Genomic DNA, 10409 nt, shown 5'->3' on the forward strand with positions numbered 1-10409 from the left:
CTCACGCGCCGCACCGTGGCGACAACAGAATAATATAGCAAGAACAGAGTAACTTAACGGGCACCGGTGAGCAGGGTGGAGGACCCGGCATACCGGTTAAGGTGGTCGATTCCAACGATCATCCCGCGGTTACGAGAGACCGTGCATGGAAGTAATATGGGAGAGGCCTTCGCCCCTTGTAGGGCGAAGGCCTCTCCCATACTCCTCCAATTAACCCGGTTCTGTGCGAGCTGCATTCACTTGACCTTTGCGAACTTCTTAGCGACATCTGCCCACCTAACGTTCTGCCAACCCTGCTACGCTTTCCTTCCTTTGTAATCAAATTTGTTACCCTTAGCGGCCATCTGTTGTCTTTTCTACGCCCTACACGACCTTAACGTGCCCATTTCCACTTCTTGATTTCCGCTAGACCACCACTCACACGAGTTATTTCGCTGTCCCTATCTAAACGCTTCATAGCCTTTAACTCTCTACCTACCGTTATCAGTTCCATAGCCCTTGCTCCACCACTTAAGTAAAGCCCTTTTCGTTAGTCTCCAGGTTTCGGCTCCATAGGTGAGTACAGGTAAGATGCAACTGTTCTATACTTTTATCTTGAGTGATATCGGTAAGCTGCTAGTCATAATCTGCGAATATTTGCAAATGCTCTCTGTTCCGATCTTATTCTCCTAGGTAATTAACTTTCATTGTCTGAATTTACGGTTACTACCTGTCCAACGTAGACTTTTCGCCTACCACCTCTATGGGCTCTCTATCTATTCTGAACTACTTTTCCTTACCGAGGCTATTATGCATTACCTTAGTCTTCTGCATATTGATGTTCAAGCCTACCTTTCCATTATTCCTGTATACGTCATCAATTATTTTTCGCAGTTGATCCCCTGAGTTACTTTGCAAGGCAATGTCCTCATCGAATCGCCGATTACTGAAGTATTCTACACCAACCCTTATCCCTAACTGTTCCCCTTCCAAGTCTTTAATAGTAACTATTTATTAGTACTGGTGAGATCGTGTCTCCTTGCCTGACTATTCTTTATAGAAATTTTGTTACTTTCTGTATGCAGAACTATGGTTGCTGTGCGCCACTATAGATCTTTCATTTGTACATACCATGATGTTTTTCTTTCTTTTGTACCTACCATCGTCCTCATCCCGCGGCGCCAGCTCCGGCACGCGCCTGGTCCACCATCGAACTAAACGTTCAGACGGCGTACCTTGCTTTACCGTCACGAGGTTGCCGTCTCGACCTGGCCTTCTTTCACAAGTGGTGGAAGTGAAATTCTGTCCCCTTGCTGCCTTGTGCCCTGCCTCTCGCTGGAGCTACGTTCCAGTCGCCGTTTGGCAACAGCCACCATTGTTATGTCAACCGAGAGCAGTCCCGACGCGGTCGGACCTTCTACCTCGGCTACACCGCCGCCTCCCACTGTGCCCACACGACAACGCGACCCGTCGCTGTTCGCTGGTCGTCGCGGCGAAGATGTGGCTTGACACTTATGAATGCTGCAGTGCCTACAACCGGTGGGATGATGTTTTAAAATTCCTCAACGTTTCCTTCTACCTTATTGAGGTCACCAGGAATTGGTTTATCAACCGCGAGCCCCACACCACTAACTGGCCCACCTTCAAACATCAGTTTCGCCAATACTTCGCCGACCCGGCAGTTCGGACTGAGATCGCGAAGAACATGCTTGCTTCCCGCCTTCAAGGTCCCGATGAGTTGTATGCGTCTTACATAGAGGCCATACTTGTACGTTGCCAGCGTATTAGTCCCATGCAGGAACAAGAACGCGTACACCACGTCATTAAAGAAATAAATTCTGTAGCTTATAACACCCTAATTGCCCAGAATCCATCAAGTGTTGATTCCATTATTACGACCTGCCAACGCCTCGAACAAATGCAGTCCTCCCGATTGCAGCCCGACTTCTCTACTGGCCCGACCTCTACTGACCTCGATCTACGAGCCCTAATTCGAGCAATAACCCGCGAGAAGCTCCAAGCCCTCAGCCCTCTCAACCGGCATGGGTGCGATCATTCTTCTCCTTGTAATGATGCCAGCCTCCGCATCATTATTAAAGAAGCGTTGGCCACTACCACCCAGCCTGTCGAACCTGACTCTCCTGCACCTCGCCCATCGCCGACGTACGCTGAGGTCGCTGCATCCCCTCCTCCTTTTGTTCCCTCAAAACGACAAGCACCGCCCTACAACCACATCAACGCCGTGACGACGGCTCATCCAACGCCTCTTATTAAGCAACTTGGCGCCCCTCTCGACCAGTGTGCTACTATTGTGGAATCCGAGGACATATTCCGCTTCTGTCGTCGATGCATTTAGAACGAGCGGCGTGGTTACGACGCCTTCGAAAGTAACATACCTTCATATTATCAGCGACGACCTATTCCCAGCCCACCTCATCAAACCTCTACACCGCCGGTATCCTCGTCTGAACCAAGTAGGGTCCATGTATTCTGACGCCGGTCACCTTCCCCATACCACCGCTCTCTTGCTCTACTTCGACCAGCTACAACTCTCCCTGTTCGTCATTCGAAAAACTAAGCGATGTTTCCGGAGGTGAAACTGCACTTTGAGAACTTACCAAAAGTCCTCCTCATTGCCCGTACAAAATGAATTCGTTTTAGCTGAAGGATTATCTGTCGAAGCTTTGATTGAGACAGGGGCTGCAATTTCTGTTATTCGCGCTGATTTGTGCCATCGTGTGCGGAAAGTAACGACACCATATGATGGACCTGAACTTCGTGGAGCAAATGGCGTCCCTCTGCACCCTTCAGCAAAGTGTACAGTTGGAGATGTTATAGATGGCGTCCGCCAACATGTGCAGTTTGCTGTGCTTTCATCGTGTGTGCATCTGATGAATTTTGGATGGAATATTTAGTCCACCGCTTCAGCGTTAATTTCTTGTAGCGACCATGTCAGCCATATGACAGACAGTGATTTTTCCTCTGACATTTCTGAAGGCTACATTTCCCCATTGCCGCAGCTGATACTGTATTGCCTCCACAGTGCGAGAAACATGTTACCGTGGTTTCTGAACAGATCACTGACGGGGATGTACTTATCGCACCATCTCATCGTCATCTTGCACGTGCAATAGCCTTCGCATCAAGTCTTGTACGATTCCGCAGCGTCTCAGCGATAGTAGCTTTCAAGAACACATCCCGTGAACCCCTCGTGCTGACTAAAGGAACATCCCTGTCATGCATAGTGGATGCTCACTCAATGTCCATCATGGTGCTCACCGCCCCGCTATCTCAGCAACGTGATTCATCGCACGACTCTCTTCCCATGCTGTCGAAGACAATCAATCCGGACCTTATGCAGCACCAACGCCAAGAATTGCTGAAATTGCTTCAAGCCCATCAAGCCCATCAAGCCATTTTTGATGCCACTTCTCCACCACTGGGACGGACTAGTGTTGCACACCACCACATCATTACTGAAGGTAACTCGATCGTACGCCGCCGACCTTATCAGGTTTCTCTCTCGGAACGAAAAGTAATTGAAGAAAATATCAATGACATGCTCAGTCGCGATATTATTCGTCCATCAACAAGCCCATGGTCCTCCCCAGTGGTATTAGTCAAAAAGGACGGATCGGGGTGATTTTGTGTTGATTATCGCACACTGAACCAAATTACCCGCAAAGATGTCTAACCGATGCCGCCAATTGATGACGCCTTTGATTCTCTCCAAGGCGCCGAATATTTCTGGATCTTGGACCGCCGCTCAGGTTACTGGCAAATATCTATGCATGAGGGCGACAAAGAAAAAACCACTTTCGCACCTCCCGATGAACTTTACGAGTTTAAGATTATGCCCTTCGGCCTGTGTAACGCACCAGCGATAATTGAAGGAATGATCGATAGGGTGCTTCGTGGCCTAAAATGGAGAACCTGTTTATGATACTTGGACAACATTGTTATCTTTTTGGCAACTTCTAACGACCATCTCACGCGCCTGAATGAAGTCCTGACGTGTCTTGCTTCAGCGGGCCTTCTGCTCAACACCAAGAAGTGCCACTTGCACAGAAGGAAAGTAAAATATCGGGACATCTGGTTAGCCGTGACGGCATTCGTCCAGACCCTGATAAAATCAGCGCGGTCTTGAACTTTCTTCGTCCACAACGGACTGCAGATTTGCGCAGTTTCCTCGGCCTGGCGTCATATTTCCGGCGTTTTATAAGACATTTTGCAACTATTGCTGCGCGACTTCATGAACTACTTAAAGCTCGCAGCTCTTTCGTGTGGACTGAACAGTGCAACACTGCTTTTACTGAGCTAAAGCACGCCCTCACATTAGATCCCTTCTTGGCCACTTCAGCGACAGCGCTCCTACCATCCTGCACACTGAAGCCAGTGGTCACGGTCTTGGCGCTGTCCTTCTCCAGCGCGATGCAACTTCGTGAGAAAGTCATTGCCTTCGCCAGGCGGACCTTGACTCCAGCTGAGAAAAACTACACCATTACCGAGCAGGAATGTCTTGCCGTCGTCTGGACTCTTCAAAAGTTTCGCCCCTACCTCTATGGTCGGCACTTCACAGTTGTGACCGATCACCATGCCCTTTGCTGGTTGTCTTCAGTGAAGAATTTGGCAGGCCGACTTGGCCGCTGGATTCTACGCCTGCAAGAATACAATTTGGACGTCGTTTATAAATCGGGTCGCCAACACCAAGACGCCGACGCTCTTTCTCGCTGCCCACTTGCGGAATCAGCCTGCTGTTTTTCTTCGCAACGCATTTCCACCCCTGACCACAGCCGACCATCTCTTCTCCCGACGCATATCACAACAGTTTCTTTTGACGATTCTGAGCACAAACACGCACTCCGCTCGCAGCAATTAGCTGATGCCTACTGCCGGCCCATCATCAACCGTATTATCGGCGCTTCGCACCCGCCCAATGCTAGGCTTCGCCGACAGCTTCGCAATTTCAAGCTCGAAGATAGCATACTACTCCGCTACGCGTATTGCCCTGATGGAACTCGTTGGCTTCCAGTCGTGCCGCGTGTGCTTCGCCCACGTATACTGGCGGCTTTCCACGATGACGCTACTGCAAGTCACCTTGGTTTTGACAAAACATATGAGCGCGTGAAAAGACGATTCTTTCGGGCTGGCCTATCTTCTACCGTAACTAAATACGTCGCTTCCTGCCATCTGCGCCAACGTCGCAAGCGGCCGACGTCTTCACCCGCTAGCTTCCTACAGCCCCTTCCAGGTCCCGCCACGCCATTCGACGAAGTCAGCATCGACTTATATGGTCCCCTAACTCTTTCCGATGGGGGTAACTATTGGATTATAACAGCTGTTGACCACCTGACACGCTACGCTGAGACAACCCCGTACCGACTGGTTCCGCTGAAGAGGTATGTAATTTTTTTTGCGATCAATTGTATTGTGTCATGGCGCTCCTCGGGCACCTCTAGGTGACCGCGGGACGGCCTTCTTGTCGACAGTCGTCAAGCTACCATCCCCATAACCTCAAGCTACCATCCCCAGACTAACGGTCTGATTGAGCGATTTCATCGCACACTATCAAATATGATATCCATGTACATCACATCGGATCACCTAAATTGGTACACTATTTTACCATTCGTCACATTCGCCTATATTCAGCAGTAGAGCGGACTACCTATAACTCCGTTTTTTCTTGTTTTTGGCCGTCCTCTCACTACAATATCGACACTTCCTTCTTCTCTACTCCCGGCTACTCCTCGTCTGTGCCAGCCCAGTTCTTATCCCAAGTGGCCAGATGCCGTCATCTTGCCCGCTTCAACACAGAAGCGTGCCAGGAAGACCATAAGAGTCGCTACGATTCTACGCATCGTGTGCTCTCTTTTCGTCCTGGTGACGAAGTACTGTTTTATACACCACTGCGCACCCCTGGCCTTAGTGATAAATTCCCGCGCCGCTATCTTGGTCCCTACAAGGCCATCAACCTAACTTCCCCTGTGAACTACCAAGTCACACCTGTTGATCCCCCAGCCGATCAACACCACCGTAGAACTCAAATTGTTCATGTCTCTCGCTAGAAGCTGTTTGTGCGCCGCGGTGCATAGGTTGGTTAGGAGCGGTCAGGCTGGCCGCTTCCGACTCCCCGGGAAGATTGTGTGAGCCCTCCATGGATATTCGTTCGATTGTACCATGTCATGATCTTCTTTCGTTTGTACATACCATCGTCATCGTCCCGCGGCTCCGGCACGCGCCTGGGTTCACCATCGAATTAAACGCTGACATGGCGTACCATGCCTTGCCGTCACGACTTTGCCGTCTCCACCTGGCATTCTTTCACAATATCTTCCAGTACTTTCACATAGGAAGTGCGGTGACGTAGCGGTAAAACATCCGCCTCGCATGCAGGAGGACTGGGCTTCAAATCCCGGTGCCGCGCAATTCTCCACCGATTAAAAAAAAAGAAAAAAAAAATCCGCGTGTCGATGGAATTGCATAAACAGGTTTTGGGTGCGACCTCATGCCGGTGAACACCTCCGGCAACGCACTTCTTCACCAGAACAGGAGTTGGCCACCTGGTGCAGTAATTGGCCGCAACCTCTCATGATAAGTTCCATGAAACCCCGCCCTCAGTCACCAGCCACTGCTGAACAACTGACCACGGCGGTGGTCAGACCTGTGACGTAGCAGGGGGTGCTAAAAATTCCTGGCTCCGCTGGACAGGCCGCCATTGGAAACAGGCCCTGGCAACGTTTAACGCTAGAACCGTAGCTAGTGAAGCTAGTTTAGCAGTGCTGTTACAGGAACTAGAGGGTATGAAATGGGACGTCATAGGACTTAGTGAGGTTAGGAGGCCGAAGGAGGCATATATACTGTGCTGAAGCATGGGCATGTACTGTGTTATCGAGGTTTACCAGGGAGGCGACGACTAGGAGTAGGTTTCCTTGTCAACAAGTATATAGCGGGTAATATAGATGAATTCTATAGTATTACTGAGAGGGTGACAGGCATCGTATTAGGCTTAATAAGCGGTATAAACTGAAGGTAGTACAGGCCTATGCACCTACATGTAGTCATGATGACCAGGCAGATGAAAGCTTCTACGAAGATGTAGAATCGGAAATGCGAAAAGTAAAGACGCAGTATACTGTACTAATGGGCGACTTCAATGCCAAGGAGGCTTAGGGCGGAATCTGTTCCGCGCTAAGCCTCCCAGTAATCATGTCCCAGAGCCAACTAGCCCAGAACTCTACTTTGCTCAATGCCAAGGTAGGGAAAAAGCAGGCTGGAGACCAGGCAGTAGGTGACTATGGCCTTGGTTCTAGGAATAGCAGGGGGGAGTTAGTGGTTGAGTTTGCAGAGCGCAATGACTTAAGAATCATGAACACGTTCTTCAGCAAAAGGAAGAACGGGAGATGGACATGGAAAAGTCCTAACGGGGAGACTAAAAATGAAATCGACTTCATAATGTGTTCAACCCCCGCCATTATGCAACATGTAGAGGTAATCGGAAAATTGCGATGCAGTGACCACCGGATGGTGAGGTGCCGAATTAGCCTAAATCTGAAGAAGGAACGCAACAGATTAGTAAGAAAGAAACTCATCAACGAATTAGCGGTGAGGAGGAGGGCCGAAGAGTTCAGGATTTCGCTGCAGAATAGATGTTCAGCTGTAACCGAGGATGGCGACATTACCCTAGAAGCAATGAACAATAATTTCAGAGATATCATTACTGAGTGCGCGCTAGAAATAGGCGGTAGGATAGTTAGAGAGGATAACGGTAAGCTGTCTAAGGAGACGAAAGATTTGATTAAGAAACGCCAGAGTATGAAAGCTTACAATCCAACAGACCAGATCAAATTGGCCGACATATCAACGCTAATCAATAAGCGGAAGGTGGCCGGTATAAGGAAGTATACCATGGAGAAAATTGAGCATGCTGTAAAAAAGGGGGAAGCCTTAAAGCGGTAAAGACGAAATTGGGCATAGGCAAAAACCAGATGTATGCGATAAGAGACAAGGCAGGCAACGTCATCACGAATATGGACAAGATAGTCAAAGTATCCGAGGAGTTCTATACAGATCTCTGCAGTAGCCAAAGGAGTCAGGATCGCAATGAGATCAGCGGCAGGGAAAAACAGTCAGACGTTCCACCAGTGCCGAAGGACGAGGTCAAGAAAGCATTAGAAACTATGAAAAGAGGGAAATCAGCTGGTGAGGATCAGATAACTACAAATTTGCTGAAGGACAGGGGGGATATCGTGCTATAAAAACTGGCCACCCTGTATACGCAGTGCATGGTGTCATCGACGATACCGGAACAATGGAAAAATGCAAACATTATCCTTATTCACAAGAAAGGGGACTCTAAGGACCTTAAAACTTAGAGACCAATCAGCTGGTGTGTTCCGTATAAGGTATTTACTAAGGTAATCGCTAATAGAATCAAGACAACCTTAGACTGCAATCAAGCAAAGGATCAAGCAGGTTTTTGGAAACGGTACTCTACAACGATCATATCCATACCATCTATCAGGCGATAGAAAAACTCTCAGAATATAACCAGCCCTTATACATAGCATTCATTGATTACGAAAAAGCATTTGACTCAGTTGAAACCTCGGCGGTGATGCAGGCATCGCGAAATCAGGGGTTAGACGAGCCGTACGTGAAAGTGCTGGAAGATATATATAATGGCTGCACAACAACCATAGTTCTGCATAAAGAAAGTAACGAAATTCTATTAAAGAAAGGTGTTAGGCAAGGAGACACATTCTCCTCAGTAGTATTACCAGCTTGCTTAGAGGAAGTATTCAGAGACTGGCCACTACCAAACCATACAGACGCTACGCACAGAGATAGAAGGCATAAACACTCACACCGCTCAGGCGACTCGACAGCTCTGTGATCTCGAGGATCGTATGGACGAAGCAGAAAACCAGTCACGCCGAAACAACCTGATTTTCTACAATATTCCTGACCCTGATCCATCTGAAACGTGGGCCGATTCTGAAAAACTACTAATTCGCCATTGCTCCGAATTTTTGGACATCACCCTCGACCCCAAAATACTAGACCGCACTCACCGTCTTGGGCGCCACGAACCTGGCCGCTGCCGTCCGCTAATTGCCAAATTCGCGCTCTTCAAAACGAAAGAAGAAATCCTAGCTAATGGCCGCAAATTCAAGGACACAGACTACACCGTCGGCGAAGATTTTTCACGTCGCGTTCGTAATGCGCGCAAGCACCTAGTTACCTTTGCCAAAAGCAAGACTAACCGTTTTTCTTTGCGGTACAAGACCCTGTTCATCGGTGCCCGTCGATATATTTTCGACGAACCATCGCAATCTGTAAAAGAGATACCATAGCGGTTGCTGCGCCGCAAGCTTCCAGCCGCTCACGTATCTACCACCCCCCACTCTAATCTCTCCCTTTCGGTGATTTTCACTAACATACGCAGTTTTCTTCCGAAACGCGAAATCATCTCCAATCTTGTGTGTTCATCTTCTAGTAATTTGCTGATTCTTACCGAAACATGACTCACTAATGACGTCACTGATACTGAAATTCTTGCTGACTTACCGAACTTTAACCTTTTTCGCAAACATCGCACATCCGCTCGAGGCGGAGGTGTACTCATCGCAGTCCACAATCAGTTCTCGTGCACAGTTATAAATATTCCATCAGACCTCGAGATAGTATGGCTACATTGTCGCGCCACGCCCCAAACTGTACTGCTAGGCGTTTGTTACAGAGCGCCAAGTACCAACTGTGATTTTTCCCGAATACTTAACGACGAGATCAGTCAGCTATCGAGAAAATACGCAAAAGCACATATCATCCTTTTCGGAGACTTCAATTTTCCAGGAATCAACTGGCAGACACAGACAGCAGTCGGCAACAGGGAAGCGAATGACTTCATTGAGGTCTGCCTAAACTTCAACTTAACACAAGTAGTATCCGAACCGACCCGCGTTGCAGAAGGGTGTGCAAACATCCTCGACTTAATCCTAACTACCCATCCAGAAGCCCTCTCATCTATCACTTATCTACGCGAAATCAGCGACCATAAAGTTATTCACGCCACATTTGAGTTCCACCCATCACGACGCGAAAATCAAAACAAAACTATTCGGCTATATGACAAAGGAAACTATGAAGCCTTTAATCTCGAATTAAGCCAATATCTCACAACATTTGAAGTATCTTTTCACGATCGCTCAGTAAATGATAACTGGTCCCTCTTTAAGAGCAAGATTATCGAACTAACAGACAGATACATCCCTAAAATAAGCTTCCACTCCGACCGCCAAAAACCATGGTTTACCAAAACAATAAAAAGGCTCGACAACAAAAAGAAACGCATTTTCCGTGCGGCAAAATTAAAGCAATACGACGCTTTCGCGTGGGAAAAATACTATACAGCCGAACGCACGTACCTG

At 48.3% G+C, this 10409-nt stretch overlaps 1 pseudogene; it reads left to right on the top strand.

Moving 5' to 3' along the window:
* Positions 1-9375, top strand: part of LOC146187541 (uncharacterized) — a 202327-nt pseudogene extending 192952 nt beyond the window's left edge.
* Positions 9376-10409: the final 1034 nt, after the last annotated feature.

Source organism: Amblyomma maculatum, chromosome 6 (genome assembly GCF_055883805.1).
Source record: "Amblyomma maculatum isolate TAMU_Amacu chromosome 6, ASM5588380v1, whole genome shotgun sequence".
Lineage (NCBI taxonomy): Eukaryota > Metazoa > Arthropoda > Arachnida > Ixodida > Ixodidae > Amblyomma > Amblyomma maculatum.